General features: G+C 47.6%; 1 protein-coding gene across 2 annotated transcripts in view; it reads left to right on the top strand.

Moving 5' to 3' along the window:
• The first annotated feature begins 2935 nt into the window (after positions 1–2935).
• The window catches only part of ARPC1B (actin related protein 2/3 complex subunit 1B), a 174798-nt gene continuing 160246 nt past the window's right edge, over positions 2936–17487 (top strand). The window contains exon 1 of one of the 2 annotated variants that reach the window (XM_069645562.1): positions 2936–3262. The gene's annotated coding sequence lies outside the window, so the exon portion shown is untranslated. The remainder of the gene's footprint in view (positions 3263–17487) is intronic. The other variant, XM_069645563.1, reaches the window with a different exon arrangement.

Raw genomic sequence — 17487 nt, forward strand, 5'->3', positions numbered from 1 at the left:
CACCTATCTTTTCTGCCCCGACAACTGCTGGCAGAACTGCCTGCTGCACTTCGACAGAGTGCCCCGCGGGATTAACTGCCACCTGTAACAACAAAGGTTCCTGTGACGTGACCGTTGCAAACTTACCCCTCGGTTTACGCCCTGCTCGTTTCTTTTTGGGTGGTGCCTCGGGATGGACATCCCCCTATAACAACAAAAGTACTTGTGACATGACATTTGCAACCTTACCCTCCGTTCACACACAGGCTGCTTCCTTTTTGGTGATGGTTTGGTAGGCAATTCGCTTGCCAGGGGGGTGTCCAGTGCTGCGGGTGGGAAAATCTGGGCCTGAACACCCTGCTGGTGTGTAGGCACCTCTTGCTCGTCCTCCAACATCTTTTTTGCCCAGTCTCTCCCTTTCCTGCACCATTTTTTCTTGGAAAATGCAACCATTTTGGCATACTCCTCAAACTCGTCACCACTGGGACTGTTGAAGCTAACGTCGATGTTGCCCACAATGTCTTGTTACCCTGTTCCCGTCATTGCTAAGCGTACTAATTTGATGGGAACAAAATCTACTTGTTATTCTGCGTATCCTCTGTATTCCCCTGCAGTCCCCTCAGTGAAGCTAAGATGCGATCTGTTTATACAGCGCCTGTACCTAGGTGTTTCTGGGCGCGACAAAACAAAGGGGGAAGTGGATAGGGCGAGAAGAAAACAGAGGACAAGAAAAAGGATCACACTAGACCTTGTGTGTCCAGCAAAGCCTCTCTTAACCTGCTTTATGCACGGCCAACCTTACCAATAATTTCTAGCTCCTCACTTGTACCGTGACCGACCTGCAAATAATCCTTTATCCTCTTAAGATATCCTTGACCTGTGTTTGGCACATAAAACCATCCGTTATCCAACAAAGTCACATAATAAAGCATTCTCATCATCCCCACTTTGGACTCCTAAACCTTGTCTAGCACCCTTTTGTACAGGTGGCTTACCCCATCGTAAGTTATCATGTACATTTTATATATAGCGCTAGAGTACGGTGCTTTACATATGACATATGTATCTGCATTACTATTACTACCCAATTGAAATTGGTACTTTAATTATCGACCCCAGGAAACAGGCCTTTGCCGGGATTCGTACCTGTGACCTGCAGTTCAAGCACAGATCACTGCAATTGCTCCTGCCTTGGAGCACTTTAATGTTTAGCAGTTGACAAGACAAGCTCCATGGATGTATCCAAAGTCAGTGCAGTTTTTTTTTTCCTGCGCTTAGCCCAAAAACATTTGCAGCGATCCTACTGCCACCTAGCCACTCAATGCACATTTAATTCCTGTCTAAACCTCATAGTGCTAGTTAAATCTCGTGGGATACTTAATCCACTGTGTTGCTTAAGCGCTGCATTTTACTTTCCCCACAATGCAAAGTTATTGCCCAATAATATTGAAGAGATCAAGGACACTGCAGCGCCTCACGGGGGGCGGTTTAAACAAAACACGTGAAAAACAAAAGAGGGTGTGGGATGCTGGTCAAAACAAAACCATGTTACCCCACATGCTTTCATTATATTTCACAGTATCCACTCAAATAAATCTTCCCTGTGTGTTGTGCTTGGGCAACAACATTGTACATGCTTTTACAATACCCCTTCAAGTATGCCCAATGCGTTGTGGTTGCCCAACAACATTGCAGTATGCTAGCTGCCTTGCACCTGCATCTAGCAATATGCTTGCGAAAATCAGGGGAAGGCTGCAACCAAGTGAATGAGTACAGCAGCCCCCTCCCCCCTTATATCTGCTCCACCAAGCACAAAGCTGGATGTGGCAGGGACTGCAGAAGCACCCTTCCACCTCCGGAGGAGGGAAGGTGGTAGATACCCCTGGGGGGTGGCCAGAGGAGAAACACGATATGCAGGCTGTCCCTCTAGCGCCCCCTCCTGGGGCTGGCCAGCCCCTTATCAGGTGTATTTGTAAAGCGCAAGTTCACCCCCAGAGGGGCATCTTGGCTGTTACTGACAGATTACAGATGTTTAATGGTACTCATTTTATCGATTTTGGAAGGCTAAAGGGCTGAGCAGACCTGCTGAGATTCGCACCTGTGTCCACGAGGTCAAACACAGGCCCCTGCAGTGGGTGCATTAATCCACTGAGCCACAGGCCAGGCCTCTCCACAGTAAGTGCTTAACATGCTGAATTCTGTTCACGGCTGTGTCCCGAATGTGAAACCCACCCATTAAGTGCCCGTGTATGCATCCCTGTCTCTCCTGGGCTCCTTCCCACCCCCTGCGGATCCCCCATGACACAGCAGTGCAGTGGGCAGAGATGCGACGTGTGACAGGATCATAGCGTACTGTAATTTGTAATCAAAAATACCTGCTGTAATGCGGCCCTCCCCAACGCTGACCCTAATGCCACAAAAATACCTGCCTTATTGATTTATACCGCACACCACTACCACCCAAGGGCAGTGCCAACTATCCTTATCTCTGTCTTATTGTTGCCTAGCCCACTTGTTTCCTGCCGCATTCTCACAGCTCTTGTGGGACCCCCTCACCCCCCGCCGCCCTCCGGGTACACCACAGAATCATATTTTCCTCCAGAAAAGCGGTATAATTTAGGCGAGAGAATCTAAAATTAATGTCAGAAAGGTCTCATTTTTTTAAAGAAAAATACGTGCTTCTTTTTTCCGCATTGTGGATGCCTGCACCCGGTGGGCGCTTTCTCTGGTATTCACTTCTAGCAGCGTGACTTTGGTGACTACGGACGACTGTCTCAACCTTGTCTTATTCCATTGACTTTAACGACTTCGCACACCTGGACATTTCAAAACGTTTTCGTTAAACATTAACCTTTGGCCAAATCAATGAATTACCTCTTTCCGGTCTGCGCCTTCCCCCTAGACTGTCGGATCAAGTGTAAGAATCTATTTTATTTATTTTTTCATTTCCGGGTGGACCATTTTAACAATGCCAGATTGATGGGTGGGTGAGATGACCTGTGCAGCGGAGACCCCCGGGTGTTCAGGAAGAACTCCCACCACCCCCGGGGTTCGAGGCGCCTCGGGGAAGGTTGGGCCCCGGGGACGCGCAGGGCGGCCCTTGTGTCAGTGGGCCGTCTGCAGGCCCCGCCGCCCACACAAGGAAGTGGTTATGCTTCTCAGGGAGGAAAGGGGAAGTGCCGGAGAGAAGCGAACTTGCGCGGGCGCCGGGCTGAGTTCGTGTCGACTGCTCAGAGTCCATGAACTGAAGCTTCTCCCGGAATCCCCCCACCCCCCGGGCCAGGTAAGTGCGCCACTCCTGCCCCTAGGTGCAGTCCCTCGCCCCGCAGACCAAGCATTTCCTCATTTCATAGGAGCGGGGAGGTGTCCGCGGCACCTTTCTGAGGCGGGCAGGTTTATATGGGGCTTTCTGTCCCGAGAACGCAAGGGCTGCCGGTTTGGGGCGAGCAAGTGACTGATGGCGAGTGGCACCTGGCTGCCACTGACTGACTGTTGCAGAGAATTACTGAGGGGCTGTTAGGGCAGAGTCCGTGAATGACTGTTCGGGCGGAGTCGTCCACTAGTTTTTCGGGCCAAACACTGATGGTTGCCGGACAGCAGTAGCCGGGGTCGCTCGCACTTCCGCAAAGCTTCTGAGTCCAGGGCGGGAGCTTGTACAGGGGGTTAGGGGGTGGTGGGAGACACAGAGAAGGCTTTTCACCAACAGAGAGCTGGGTTGCCGCCAGGCGGTAAAATCCTCCGCCGGTGACGCAGGGGCGACTTTAGTTGACAAGAGGCTGCACTCACGGGGGGGAAGCCGCCGCGCCAGGCAGTCTGGGCACTTCCTCATTTCAGCGTGATGCCCGCTGCCTCGTGTTAAACTACGTCCACACCCACGAAGCAAAGGGGGGAAGGGGGGGCGCGCTCGCTCAGCCTGTGGTGCGGGCGCTGGAGGTAATGCCTCCTTTACTGGACAAATGCGGCTTTAACAAACAGAGTGTTGGTGTCGGGCGCCCAGTCAAATTGATGTCCTTCGAACCGGGTGATGTTTCAGAGCAGGGCCGCTTAAGGGTGTGTCGGTGGACTGGGGGGGGGGGGGGGCATTTCAACGTGATGTTTGAGCCCCCCTGCCTTACAGCTGGGGAAAAGCAATACCCGGCACCGGTGCTTAAATTATAATAAAATCAAAAGAATGCAGTGAGGTGGTTAATAGCTGCAGAAGTGGAAATGGAAAAAATGTACAGAAGGGCTAGGCTGGAGTTTGGAGTTAGGGGTGGGGTGCCCAGGAGGCTGAGCTGGCAGTTGGACTCCACTCAACAGAAATGTTAAAAATAATGTTTTAAAAATTGTGCAATTTCTTTCAGGCTGCTTCTTTCCAAACTCCACACTGTACATCAATTCCACTTTAAATCACTTCCACGGCAGTGATGCACTCAAAATACTGTTGGTAATGGAGTGCTTTTTAGTACATTAAGGAATCCATAGACGCGCTCTACAGTAGAAGGCTCCCAGGGTAGCTCAGCAGGTTGAGAGACCGTTGCTGAGATGTTATATATTCAAAACTGGTCTTAATCATATGACTTTTTGCAAGTCCAAAGTGCTATAAAATGTGTCTGGCAAGGGGGTGGGTGGGGCTGGTCGCGTACTTATATTCAGGGCGGAGGTATTTTAGCCCCTGTAGTGAAAATCAAAAGTTGGCACACATGAACCCACAGTTTAACTTCCTAAAAACTGCTGTCAGCGCAACAGAAGCATGTATTTGTGATTAATCCACTAACAATTCCACCCCTCTGCATACACCTCTCAAACACAACCACAAGCCTACAACACAACAATCTGCACAAACTTCACTACACTGCAACAACAAAACAAACCACACATAGACTTGCACAACAGCACACAAGGACTACCGATCGTAAAACACCCAAAGCCCAGCCAATGGACTACCGGGCGGAGGCTGCCAACAGCACATCACTGCTCTCTTGCACTTTTCCAGCTTATTCCCACTAACTCACCCCCACCCCTCCCTTTTCAGAGCACCAGGGGACCACTCCGGTGGTGATAGTGCACGGTACAAATATCCTTTAACATTAACCAGTTTGACAAGCATATGACATCTTTATAAATATAACCTGTGATAAAACGCAAAGGAGCACACAAATTATAGAGTATGTGTGGTAGGTGGACAAAAAAAATGTCAAAGAAAAGTAGTGAATGCAAGCAGCATTTTTCAGTTTGGAAATTACTTTTGTTTTTCTATGGAAGTGTGAAACGCACATTTGGAAAGCAATAGTGTGCCCAGCATGTAGAAAGCCAGCTTTCAACAGTGATGCCCCACCCAGTTATATTCACGTCCCATTGATTCCCGGGAGGATAGCTCAGAGACAATGTGCTCGCCTTCGAAACAAGACGACACAAAGCAACATCCCTGGGTCCACGCTTAAAAAAAAAAGTAAAAAAAACTCTGGGTATTAAGTGCGTTATAAATACGCAACTAAGAGACATATTCCTGTACAGCACCTCGATGCCCCCGGGCTGTGTGAGTGCTTTAAAAATGCAAATTAAATAAATAAATTAAAAGAAAATTCCTGTGGTGTCCCTTTCAGGCCGGTAGAAAGAAAACAGGCTGAGCTAATAGAGCCCGCAGACGTGGGAATTACGTCCAGTGAAAGGAGCCCAGCACAAATTAGATCACCGAGCTCCCTGCTTCCCTCAGCGAAGCTGGCGGCTCGGTATAGCCTGAGCAGGGCTGAGGTTGGCTGGGTCGGGAGATCTGGGCAGACATTTGATGCCGGATCTCCGACCTGGCAAGAGCCGGCCCATTGACCAGCACTGAATAGCTGCAGATTACTGCAGACAGGCAATCTGCAAGGAGCTGTAACACCAAATACCTGTTAAAAAGCCATACCACGCTCTTTGAAAGTAGGGTGCTCATGCCAGGAAACCAAAATAAAAGGCAGCCAGGTATGAGCATGTTACTGGATTCTGCATGGGCGAGGTGACAGACCTGAGGGCGCCAGCCAAGGCAGCCTGTAACGTGTGCGCAGCACGCCTTCAATGGCCGAATTAAAGAAGTACGTTTCTGTGTCCTAAGTCTGCGAACGTGGAGCAGCTGTTGGGGCCCACTGAGTCCCGTGCGCCATTTTAACTGATAAAGTGGAAATGCCCTTACACCAGGCCCGGGGAGCAGTACATAAGGGGTACTAAAGAATAGGGGAGAGCACCGGGAACATCGGGATACCGGGCTGAACTTGTCCAAGTGGTAAGGATACGTTAGGCTGCCAGTTGCTAGAATCAGTTGGGGCAGTGCTCATATGCCCCAAGTGAGGGAGCAAAGAACTGTTTCTGGATTCCAGCGATATCAGCGCTGCATACACGGTTTGTCACAATTTCTATTGTTTACGAACAAAGCTTGATTTCAAGATGTAAGTAAAGAGCACTCTTGCTCTAAAGTTATGACATTGGGTCTTTTATTATGACACATGTTTCGACCACACAAAGGTCTTTATCAAGGCAAATTCTAGTATTTGAGAAAGAAATGAATGGTGAAAGGTGCACTGATAAGTGCTTCTCCTGAAGCCGGAGCCTCGGCTGCAAAAAGTCTCCTCCGGTTGGTGATCCTCCACCATTTTTTCCTGCTCAGTTACTGCCACTGTTGTTTCAGGTGATGCAGTCCAACACTGGTAGAAAGGGAGAATATGTGATCCCGTGCTTAATCGCCTCCTTGCATTTGAAGAAGGGATTACAGACTTGTTTAGCACTCTTGTGTTCAAGTCATCTTTTCTAAAAAACAAATTCAGCTCAAACCACAAACCCATATCTTGATAAAGCACGGGTGTGGCTCTATTACTGAACGAAACTAGGAACATATCCTGACATAGCGTGGCATAACATACCTTGACGTGGCATGAGATGGCATATGCCTGCAAAACATTTATATATCGTTAAACCAATATGCGACAACATGCCCTAACATAGCATTCCATATCGTAACCTAACTCGACATCGCCTGTCCTAGCAGCACATGCCATAGAATAACCCGGCATAGTATGACATAACACGTGATATTGTATCATCACAAAGCTCATGCTGAGGCTTGCATGTCACATGGTATCACCACCGTGATATTTACATATTGTGACCCAACATGACATAACATATCCTGAGATAGCAATACATATCCCAAATAACCAAACACCTATAGGCTGTGTGTCCCTCCTCATTTGCCATTACTCCCTAACTGCACTCTAATGCAATAGTTATGGCTTGTAGGTGTTGCAAGTGCCACCTAATAGCCCAAAACTAAATAAAGGTCACTCTCCCCTTCCCTTTCAGCAGGGGGTAGGGAGTTCTGGGCCGTTACCCCCAGTTCGAGCCCTTGGAACCGGGGCTTAACGCCATTAGCACCCCAGGTTCCCAAAGCAGTAACCTGAGGTGCTGGTATTTTCAGTCATTGAACAGGAAGCCTCGTTCAATGACTGAAAATACTCTGCTAAAATGGCCACCATGGAAAGGGAAGGTGGGGCTCCTCTTCCTTTACCATAGCCACTGGAGAAGCTGGGAAGCTGCGGCAGCGCAGGCCGCCGCAGCAAAGAGGTAAGTGGGGTTGGGATCAGTAAAAAAAAAAAATAAGGGGACGGAGGGTGGGGGGAAGATGGTGGATGGGGGAACCAGCCGTCAGGCATCTTGGAACAGGGGCTGAGATTTAGGGGAGCCAGGGATTTCATGGGTAGGGCTGAGCCTGGGGGTCCTGGCTCTAGGAGCCCACCACGGGCCAAGCCCATGAAATCCTTGGCTCCCCAGAAAAAGGGAAAACTTTAACACAGCCCTGGCGAGCCATCGTCATATTTGGGCATTTCTTCCCATTTTGCCCGTGCCGCGCAGGCAAAATGGAAAGAAATGCCAATTTTGTTTTCACTGTGCACTGGGCAACCATGGTGGGGCCCCGTCACCGGCCTGTGGCCTCCGGTTGTACTGGCCCGAAAGGAGGGTCGGGCTGGAGCCCCCATTGGAGCCCGGGCCTCACCAGGCTCGCCCACCTCTACTGAGATTGTAGGTTTCGGCCTGTGTTTCTAGCCACCGGATTGGCTGGTTCCCCTGTGCCAGGTGCTAATATTTGTTAAGAGTGAGGAATAAAATACCAGAAGCTGTGGAGAAGGGGTTGGGGTGCATAGGAGAGAGAGAGGGTAAGAGGAGCAGAAAACCAGGAGCACAAAATAGGTCCATGGTGTAGAGGCGCACTGTCAAATCTCCAGAGTTCCCTGTAGGCCAGGCCACCAATGCCCTTCAGCGCTTTGAAGCAGCGTTTGTAAGATGTTGGGTGCTGCACATGAAGCTTACATAATAAAACCCAGCTGCTTGCAAAGGGTCACTCTTATCTGGAGACGGTGCCTCTTTCCCTGTGCCGCTTGACTACTGACTCAATGCCAGGCACTGTTTCCTTTCACCATCGCCGCCAACCCATCACCACCAATCCTGGCTCTCTTCTCCTTCAGCGCTTTTGTGAGGTTTTCATAAAAAATGTATACATTTTTACTCGGAGACACAAAATATATTCTCTGTATATAATGGTTATCACAGCCTTGTATACAAGAAAATTATTTCAACAAATATAACTATTATTTATGGAAGCATATTAGTAACAATTAGCACATTTTAATTTCTGCCAGCTCAAACCTTGCATCTTGTCTCACCTTCAACTCCTGGCAAATACGCTGCAGGATGTTGCCGTCCATATCATAATAGTAAAACAATTTTACAACTCATCAATTATTTTTGTGGTTTTGTCATGACAGGGTTTTTTTGGTTGGGGGTGTTTGATCGTCAGAGAATTTATTGCGGCAAACTGTTCGAAAAAAAAACCAGCCTGCATGCGATCAATTATCAAAGGCGCTCACACCAACCAACCCCCCACCACACCCCTTCCCTACATACCTCTTTGCTCACCGCTTGGTCCGCTTCAGCCCTGCGGCGTCAGATCCGGTTCTCCAACGCAGGTCAGATCCGACGCTGCCGGGTCCCTTTTTTCTTTTTTTTCCGGTCCGCCGCCTCCAATATTGAGGAAGCAGAGGACACCCCGCACTCCCCAAGCCTAATACATACCGAACGTAGGGAGCGGGGGACACCCCACAACCCCCGCTCCACATGTTCTATATGTATTAGCCTAATTGTTCGTTTTTATTTGATCGAATGTTACTGGCCAAACATTTGGTCAAATAAAAATGAACAAATATGGTAATACTGTTTTTTTTTCGTTGCAGAGTTCTATGTCGCTGATTTTTAATTTGGACGGGTTCCTCCCATCCCTTCTTCCCAGTTTACTACCTATTGCCCACACCCCCACCCCTTATATACCTTTACCCCCAACCCCAATATTTTTCTATGTGTTTTTTCAGCTGAAAATCGACAGCAAAAAAACTCCTTTTTACCATTTTTCCCATGATGCACCACATCATAAAAGATGTGTGACTGCCCCCTAAGTCCGTGTGAAAAGAGCCTGGGTGGGGTTCAGTGCTCACTGCAGAGACGCATGCTCAACCTGCAGGTCACAGGGGCCGCTCGCGAGGGGCCTTGCATTGAGAGAGAGGTGGGTTCCATTGAGTTAGCTGAGAATAGTATTATACGAATATCACATATTTATATAGAGCTTCAAGCCAACATTCCCGCTCTACTAGGCACTGTTCTACTAGGCATGATTACCCAATGTAATGGTCGGCCATCCCAAATTTGAACCCCGATATTCAGGCCGAACACTGAGTGTGGAGTGACAACTTAACTCCCAGAACTATCCTGGGTCACATGCAGACCCCAAGGAATAGTTTGTAGTATACGCTGGCATAATGGCTCAGCGGGTTGAGCGCTCGCTGCTGTGATCTGTGTTTGATCTGCAGGTTCAAATCCCAGGCTAGACCAACTCAGCCTTTCATCTTCCGAGGTCAATGAATGAGTACCAATTTCGATTGGGTAAATATGTTAATTTATATATACAAAAAAATATTATTTTGAGTTGCTTTACAATGCTTTTGTTTAAAGGCCTTTTTGTGGCCCAGCACGGTGTTAAGCGTTCTCGCAAGATTTCGTCTTGTGCAGGTGATCATCTGAATTGCTATAGTTCAAAATTGTCCAGTACTGCAGAGGAGTGTATATGATTGTCGTCCTATCTTAATAACCCTGACAAGATCACTGATGCCCGGATGTAATGGCAGCTCACAAAGTTTGGCTGGCGTTGCACATCACAAGAGGTGGTGGGAAAGTTGTGGGATACAGTACAGTCCCAAGGATGCGGTCACTTTGCCCTGGGCAGGAGAATAAATGCTGCTCGTTGCACTCCAGACCCTATGAAGCTAGCCCTACTGTGACAAGTCCACACAGACCAACAAGAATCCTAACCCACGACTACACACTCAACCCGAGAAGATGGAGTAATGAGGCTCAAGCCTCGGTATCCAAAAATCACTGCTGATGGATAAAATCTATCAGCAAGAAGAAGACAGACAGCTAGCGGACTAGGCGGCGGGTTTCCTCTGCTCTATAGCCACACCCGGTAGCGCACACTTCCTGGATCCTGCCAAGAGCCAGCAGTGACTTAGCTTCTGTGCCCAGCAACACAAGCCACCAAGTAGGCAAGAGAAAGCCAGAAGAGAGATAAAGGATACAAAGGCAGGAAATACACGCTGCGGGACGGGTGTTCTCGTGAGCACTTACGCGTTCTCATGGTTGCAGTAGGAACCTTTGTTTGATGCTACATTTCCTAGCTAGGCCTCAATGTTTCCAAGAATTTCAGGTTGTACTACAAATGGGTGCCCCTGATCACTTATAAACCCAGTGCTTTAACTTCAGCAAAGAGTACTTCCTAAGCCACCCCTAGCAGCCTACAGTCCTGGGGGATCCCTCACAAGGAACGCTCACGGACACCTTAGGGCCCTCTGCAGGGGTGGACTGGCCTATTGGGAACTCTGGAGATTTCCTGGTAGGCCTCTGCAGCCTGGACCTCTTTTGTGTGGTATTTCCAATTGTTCCCATAGGAATTATTTTTTATCTCTGCTCGCTGCCAGTACCAAACGCAGAGAAGTGTCTCTGCTCCCATGGCATTGATGGTATCAAGATACTAGTCTCATGATCCTGATTTGTCTAAGCTTCACTGCACCCAGGATCTTCACCAATATAAAGCTTAATTGGAAATGTGGAATGTTGCCAGTTGCAGTGACAGGGGCACTAGAATGGCTGGTATAACATATTCTGTCCCAACATTGCAAAGTCTCTCCTTTGTCCTTCCTTGTTTCAAACAGAACATTCTACCCTCATTGGCTGGAATGCTCTAACACCAATAATGCCCTCTTACTACTGCCGTTAGCATGTTGTAAAGTAGGCCCATGTTAAAGGCTGTTGCTTCGCTTCAGCTATTTACTGGCTCATCGCCTGGTAATGCCCCAGGAATAGGGCATTATTGCTTAAATCTGTTTTATGTTTCGATGCAAGGTTTGTGCAGTATTACTTATGAAAATACATGCAACAAAGGCAAGGAAGTGTTTAGGTCGATTTCCATGTAGGGCTTAATACTGCTGTTTGCTTGTTTCTAAGCAATTGTCAGGTAGGGGCAGTCTCTCATTTCCAGCGCAGGAAATGGGCCAGAGCAAGACGTAGCGGTGCACCAGCAAATCTCGTCTTGCCAGAGCGCTGCCCTGTCCCCACAGGACAGCGTAGGACACTCGCTGATGAGTTCTGAAGCCGAGTTATCACGTGGTGCAACCTAGTCTTCTGAAAGTGGTCTGCTCGTTGAAACGGGTTGGGCAGATCTGTCCCCAGGCACAGGACACTCCCAGCGAGATCTATTCTGAAGCCGAGACTGAATACATAATCGGCCAAAGCAGCACATATGTGTTGCAGTTGTATGAACTGGTATATATATCCTGCAATTTATATTTTTATTTTGTTAGGGTGAGTTGTGTGACCAATCACAACCGCAGAGCCCAACTGTTCAGTTATTAGCTCAAAAGGGTTTCTTACTGAATCACTGTAAGACATGTTTAAAATTGTGGGCATTCTTATGTTCCCATTATGCTCTTTGCGTTTATACAAATTGCCCATAATGGGTTCTATGAAGAGATACTGTGTTGTGTGACCTGGCCTGGATCCACACCCCTCCAGAGAGGAGAGGGTTCTCCCAGTAAATGTTTTCCATTTCCAGCACTGACTATTTCCAAGCCAGCGAGTAAACCTCTGGATCACGTGTCATGGAAACAGAGCTCATCCTGAAGTCACCATGGACGGGTGGGCCTCGCCCTCCGCTGGCTCTGTGCAGGCCCTCGGGAGATCCTGCAACATTGTTGTTTCTTTTGTTTTGGTGTCCGAGCTAACGTTAACACGCTGTCTCGCGGCTGCTCTCCAAGCACTTTGAGACACTGGCGCATGCTGCAAAGGCAAAAATAAATGGCTCAGTTCAAGCAACGGTAACGAGCAGTATTCAGTGCATCATTGGGGTCCTGGTCAGGGGTGTTGCTAGGTCTGGAAAAGATCCGGGGCTACGCTAATGTCGGCACTGTCGGGACTCTGGGCTAGCTAGCCTTTTGGTTGTAGCCCCTGAGCTTCTATCTGGAGGAGCTACAACCAAACGATCTGGGGCTTTAGACCCCTGAGCATCCCTCCCCACTGCCCCCCCAGCAACGCTTCTGCCCCTGGGCCTTAGAACCCAAAGAGGGCTATAGGCTCTTAATCTAGTGTGACCAGATAAACCGTGAAAGACTGCCAACATAAAAAGCAGGACCAAGGCTCAAGTCGAGGGTATATACGGGGGGACTGAGTCCCCCCACTTAATTCAGAGGGTGGACTCAGTCTCCCCCCCCCCCACCCCCCCAGCTAAAAGAGAAACATTGGATGCCCTCTTTGAATTTATGAATTAAAGCAGACCTCTGGGATCAAACTGCAGTCATCAGGTTTGCAGGCCGGATATTTCACCTGACCAGATCAAAAATAACAAACAACTAAAGGTGAAATGTCCCATTTCAGTACTGCATGCCCCAGGGAAACATTTGTATTGGTTCTTGGAGTTTAAAACATGCACACATTTTAATGTTTTCAAAAACAATATTAGAAGAAAATATCCTGTCTTGGTTTTGTGTGTGTGTTGATTTTATGAAAGGCAAATAAATGCCATTCGTCCTGTTCATTATGGGTGGTTATGCAAAGGCAACTTAATGAAATGTGCACATTTCGCATCGATGTGCTAATTCCTGGCAACGTCATACCCCATTGCGTTTGTTGATGAGTCCCCCCTCCTTAAATCTTTAGGACTTGACCCCTGAGCAGGACAGTGGCTACCATGACTACACTTCAGTAGGGGGAAAAGATGAGAAGGGGGTTGGGTGGTTGCAGACACTCCACTGGTTATAAACTGTGCAGATTTGGCTGTCACTTGTGATTGTTATTCCAGACATTACTACGACACATTTTCCAAGCAGCCTCTGTGGCACAGCCTGTGGCCGGTAAGAGAAAGGTTGGGGCTCGTGCCCTCCAAAGTGTTAGTTTAAAATTGCTAAAGTATTATGTCTGTTTGGTTTATAACACTGATGTTCATTTTTTTGTAGACCAGCGTTGTACGTGACACTGCATGGTCCTACAGGCCTGGGATTCTGCTAGTGGCAACTCGCCCGCACCCAGAACCCACAGCAGAATTTTAAATTAAAAAGACCTCTCTATACAGCAGGCAGAGGGACTAATTTTGGGACATCTGATCATCGTAGCTCAGTCCCCCTATTGTTTAGCGGGCTGGTAGCCCCGAGCACACTCTGGAGTGATTTGGATTCAATTTGTAAATTCCCAACTGAGTTCTATGCCCTGCTGCAGGTCTGACTTCAGATCCAGATAAAAGGGGAATACATTTATGGAGGTGGGGCACACCTCTTGCAACCTGCACACCCTTGTAGCTTCGGAATGCATGCAAGTGTCAGCCCGCTCATCTACCAGGCAAGCCTGTTCCAGCAAGGGCCTTGGCCCCCGGAAGCCTCTGCACCGGGTCATCTGTGGTTGGGTGTCATTGTTGGGGAGGTACTTGCACACACGATGAAGCGTTCTGAGAATGTTTGATTAGAGCGCAGTTAAGAGGTGCTTGTCTTGATGCAGTGTGTGTGGGCTTCTGCCCACCCTCTCAGATAAGATGGAGTAGCGGGCCCCCTATAGCGGCCTCGGGCCTCACTATTGAGGGCACGTTTTTCTTTATCTGCAACCCATGACCTCAACACAGTAGAGACAGTTGCACTTTTAATTCGTTCTTGGCTCGTTCAACCAACGAACAGTTACATCCAGTCAGATGGTCGTTGGGCTTCCCCCAAGGTTGGCTTTACTATGCGGCCGGACGACTAGTCTCTCTCTCACGCACTCGCACTCACACTCTCTCTCTCACTCTCTCTCACTCTCTCTCACTCTCTCTCTCTCTCTCTCTCACTCTCTCTCACTCTCTCTCACTCACTCTCTCTCTCTCTCTCTCTCTCTCTCTCTTGTTAAGCTGTTTTTTTGCTGGTCGCTATCATATAACCTGTACAACTCTCCCACTGTGACTCGGAGGACAAGGACTTGGTGGAATGAAGTTCACCATTAAGTAATCGGGCCTTCATTCATTTGGTGATTAGGGTAAAAGTAGGCGGTATTTTAAATCGTGGCCGTTTTCTGAGTATATTTGTTTACAGGATGGGATGTTGAGGTTTGTCGGGTTGTTGGTGGTAGGTGTGTGTGGTTTTGTGTACTGTCTTTCGGGGGTTGCATACTTTTTGAGATTTGCTTTGTTTATATGTTTGCTTTTGATGTATAAATGATTCAAGCTTTATGTAATTGCTTGTTCTGTTTACGGAAAAAATGTGAAATGAACATGACGAGAAAAGAACCACTGCCGTTTTCACTCTCCACTGTCATAACAAGTTGGGATTGTGTAGGATAGGTTCCACAAGAAGTCATTTGAAAACCCTGCCTTTGGTAACCAGCCCATTTTTACAAGTTGGAATACCTGGACATCTGTGGATTTGCTTCATTATTATACATCTACCCTAATGGTAGAGGTACAATTATTTGTTTAATTTGAAACTGTTAGGTGGTTCTCAAATTTTTTTTAACGCAGGTGATGGGATGCTCAAGTAAATTCCCATCACTTTTGTGAAAATATGTTGCAGCCTAGTCCTTGTTTCACGCTTGCGTGCAATTGTGCAAATGCTCATGAGGGTGGGGAATTTCCAGGCTTCATCACGCACACCATGCATTTACTAGCATCACCTGCATCGCAATGCCTGCAAAAAGCTGAGCATTTCCCTGTGGCTTTTTAGAACAGGCGCAGGGGAACGCGCAATGGACAGAAGAGCATCACTGGCTGTATCTGGGGAAAAGTAGCGCTGTTATCCGCGGCCGTACCACACACACAATTATATTTGTTCAGTAGGGATGTGAATGCAGTTTTAAATTGAACTCTGATGCCTTATGAAAGATTGCACAGGGAAGCACACTCTTCAAAGGGACATGGGGAGTCGCTCATCAGTGCGCTTTTCCTTTTATTATATATTTATTACAAATCGGGGTTCATCCCTGGAATCCACTTCCTCCTCTAAATCCTCCTTTAGCTTTTCTCCAAAGCTTTTAAACATACACAACAGGTATATTTTGGACTGCTTTGTCTCAGGCTGCTTCTCTGGACCTTTTGAGGGACACCGTCTAGCCAAGCATAGACTCGGTCAATCGTGCTTTTCATTATACTTAGGATAGCCCAGGCCTCATGAATACATACAATACATCCACATGTCGTTATTGACATAATTCCCATCCACGTGTTCACAGATTTCAAACTTCCTTCAATATTTCTCTCTTCCTGTCCTTTCTCTCCCATCGTCCTTTCCTTATTCTCATTTCCCTCCAGCAGACTAAGGTCTGGTGATCCTGGGGAGGCGGAACAATACACGCTAACGCTTGGGCAAGGACGTGTGCTTTTCGATCACTACCATGGTGATTCAGCGTAATATACATTATTTAATCCTACTCCACGCACGTACGGCTAATGCCAGTTATCTAGCGTTTGAATGTCATAAAGGTCTGGTTGTTCTCAAATACAGCCCAACAAGTGGACATGCACTGACTGCATCTTTGGCACATGTGCATGCAATTCATTCTTCAAGTGTTCTGCATGTAGCAGAGCCCTCGACTGTAGGCAGTTGCCATAGGGGTTGCTAGACTGATTTATACTAACCATTGTCACGCTTATTAGTGATGTGCCCTGTGGTATACGGCGTAGTCCATGAAAGATTCTGCCCAGCTGCCACGCAGTCACTGACGGCTGCGTCTCAACACTCTTCATACTGCAGCTATCACAATGTCACTACACTAGTCCTCTCTGCTAATAATTGAGCAGTCTCTTGAAATTACAAATGCTACATGAAATGGATACATCTTTGATTTCATGTCTGTTTAGACTAGGACCTGCCAAAGGGCCATTCACCCCAAAGCGACCATTTGCAAAGTCAATGGCAATAGGTTTTAAGGATAACTCAGCTAGATGAGCAATGAGCCATGCTCTCTTTTGCGGGAGTGCTACAGTGCATTGTCATAATCCAAGGGTTGATTGATACTATGGGCCCGATTCATGGAATAATTTGCGTTAAAACTGGGATTTGGGTGCTGTTCTGCCTGCAAATCCCTGTTTGACGAATGAGGATTTGCGCAAATCCCCGTTTTAAATGCAAATAATTCCATGAATCAGGGCCTATATGTATGCCCTGGGCCCTGCACTTGAAAAGGAAATGACTCATAAAGAGTTGAGTGTGTTGCATGGCAATCAATGGCACCGGAAACCATTGTACATGGAATTCGGCATTGCGACTTTTGAATTCATGTGCTAAATTAAAGTAAAAACATATAAAGCCAAGTTAAGAAACGTAGAGACCCAGAAGCATGTATCCTTCATATGTTTTTGGAAAAGGGGTTTGGGAAAAGAGGAAGGAAGAAAAGGAAAATTGAGGAATCCAGTTGTCGTGCTAATGAACGCGTTATACTTAGCACAAAAATGGATTCCATACGTCATCAAAAAACAACCTTTGTTTCTCTGAAGGTGTAAGTGATATGTTGCATGGTAGCAAGATAAACCTTATCCTGAGGCCCTTGAGTTATATGCAGAGCCGGAGCATGGATTTATGTTGCCTTAAGCAAAGTTTCATCTCAGCCCTTGGTGATGTCATGGTTTTTAAGGACAATAGGGGGCTCCCTGCTATTAGTACTCCATACCTTTCCCAGAGGTGCCTCAATGTGGAACCAGCTCTGTGTAGGCGACTTTTTTAATCTATATAGCAATCCTTTACTTCATAACCCACATGTTCCATGTGCTAAGTCGCCCACTGACTCAACTGTGCTCCACCTAGCCTTTTCCTCTCTGGCAGCCATCTTCTTCCCCCCTCCCTTGGTCATCACATGTCTGTCTCATTTTGTACACATAGTCAGGATGTACCTCTTTTCAGACCTACCTCTTTTCAGACCTACCCCAGAGGTGTCGCCTTGCATGGAAGG

The sequence above is a fragment of the Ambystoma mexicanum genome, chromosome 2p (assembly GCF_040938575.1).
Source record: "Ambystoma mexicanum isolate Mex_15411 chromosome 2p, UKY_AmexF1_1, whole genome shotgun sequence".
In the NCBI taxonomy this organism is placed as follows: Eukaryota; Metazoa; Chordata; class Amphibia; order Caudata; family Ambystomatidae; genus Ambystoma; species Ambystoma mexicanum.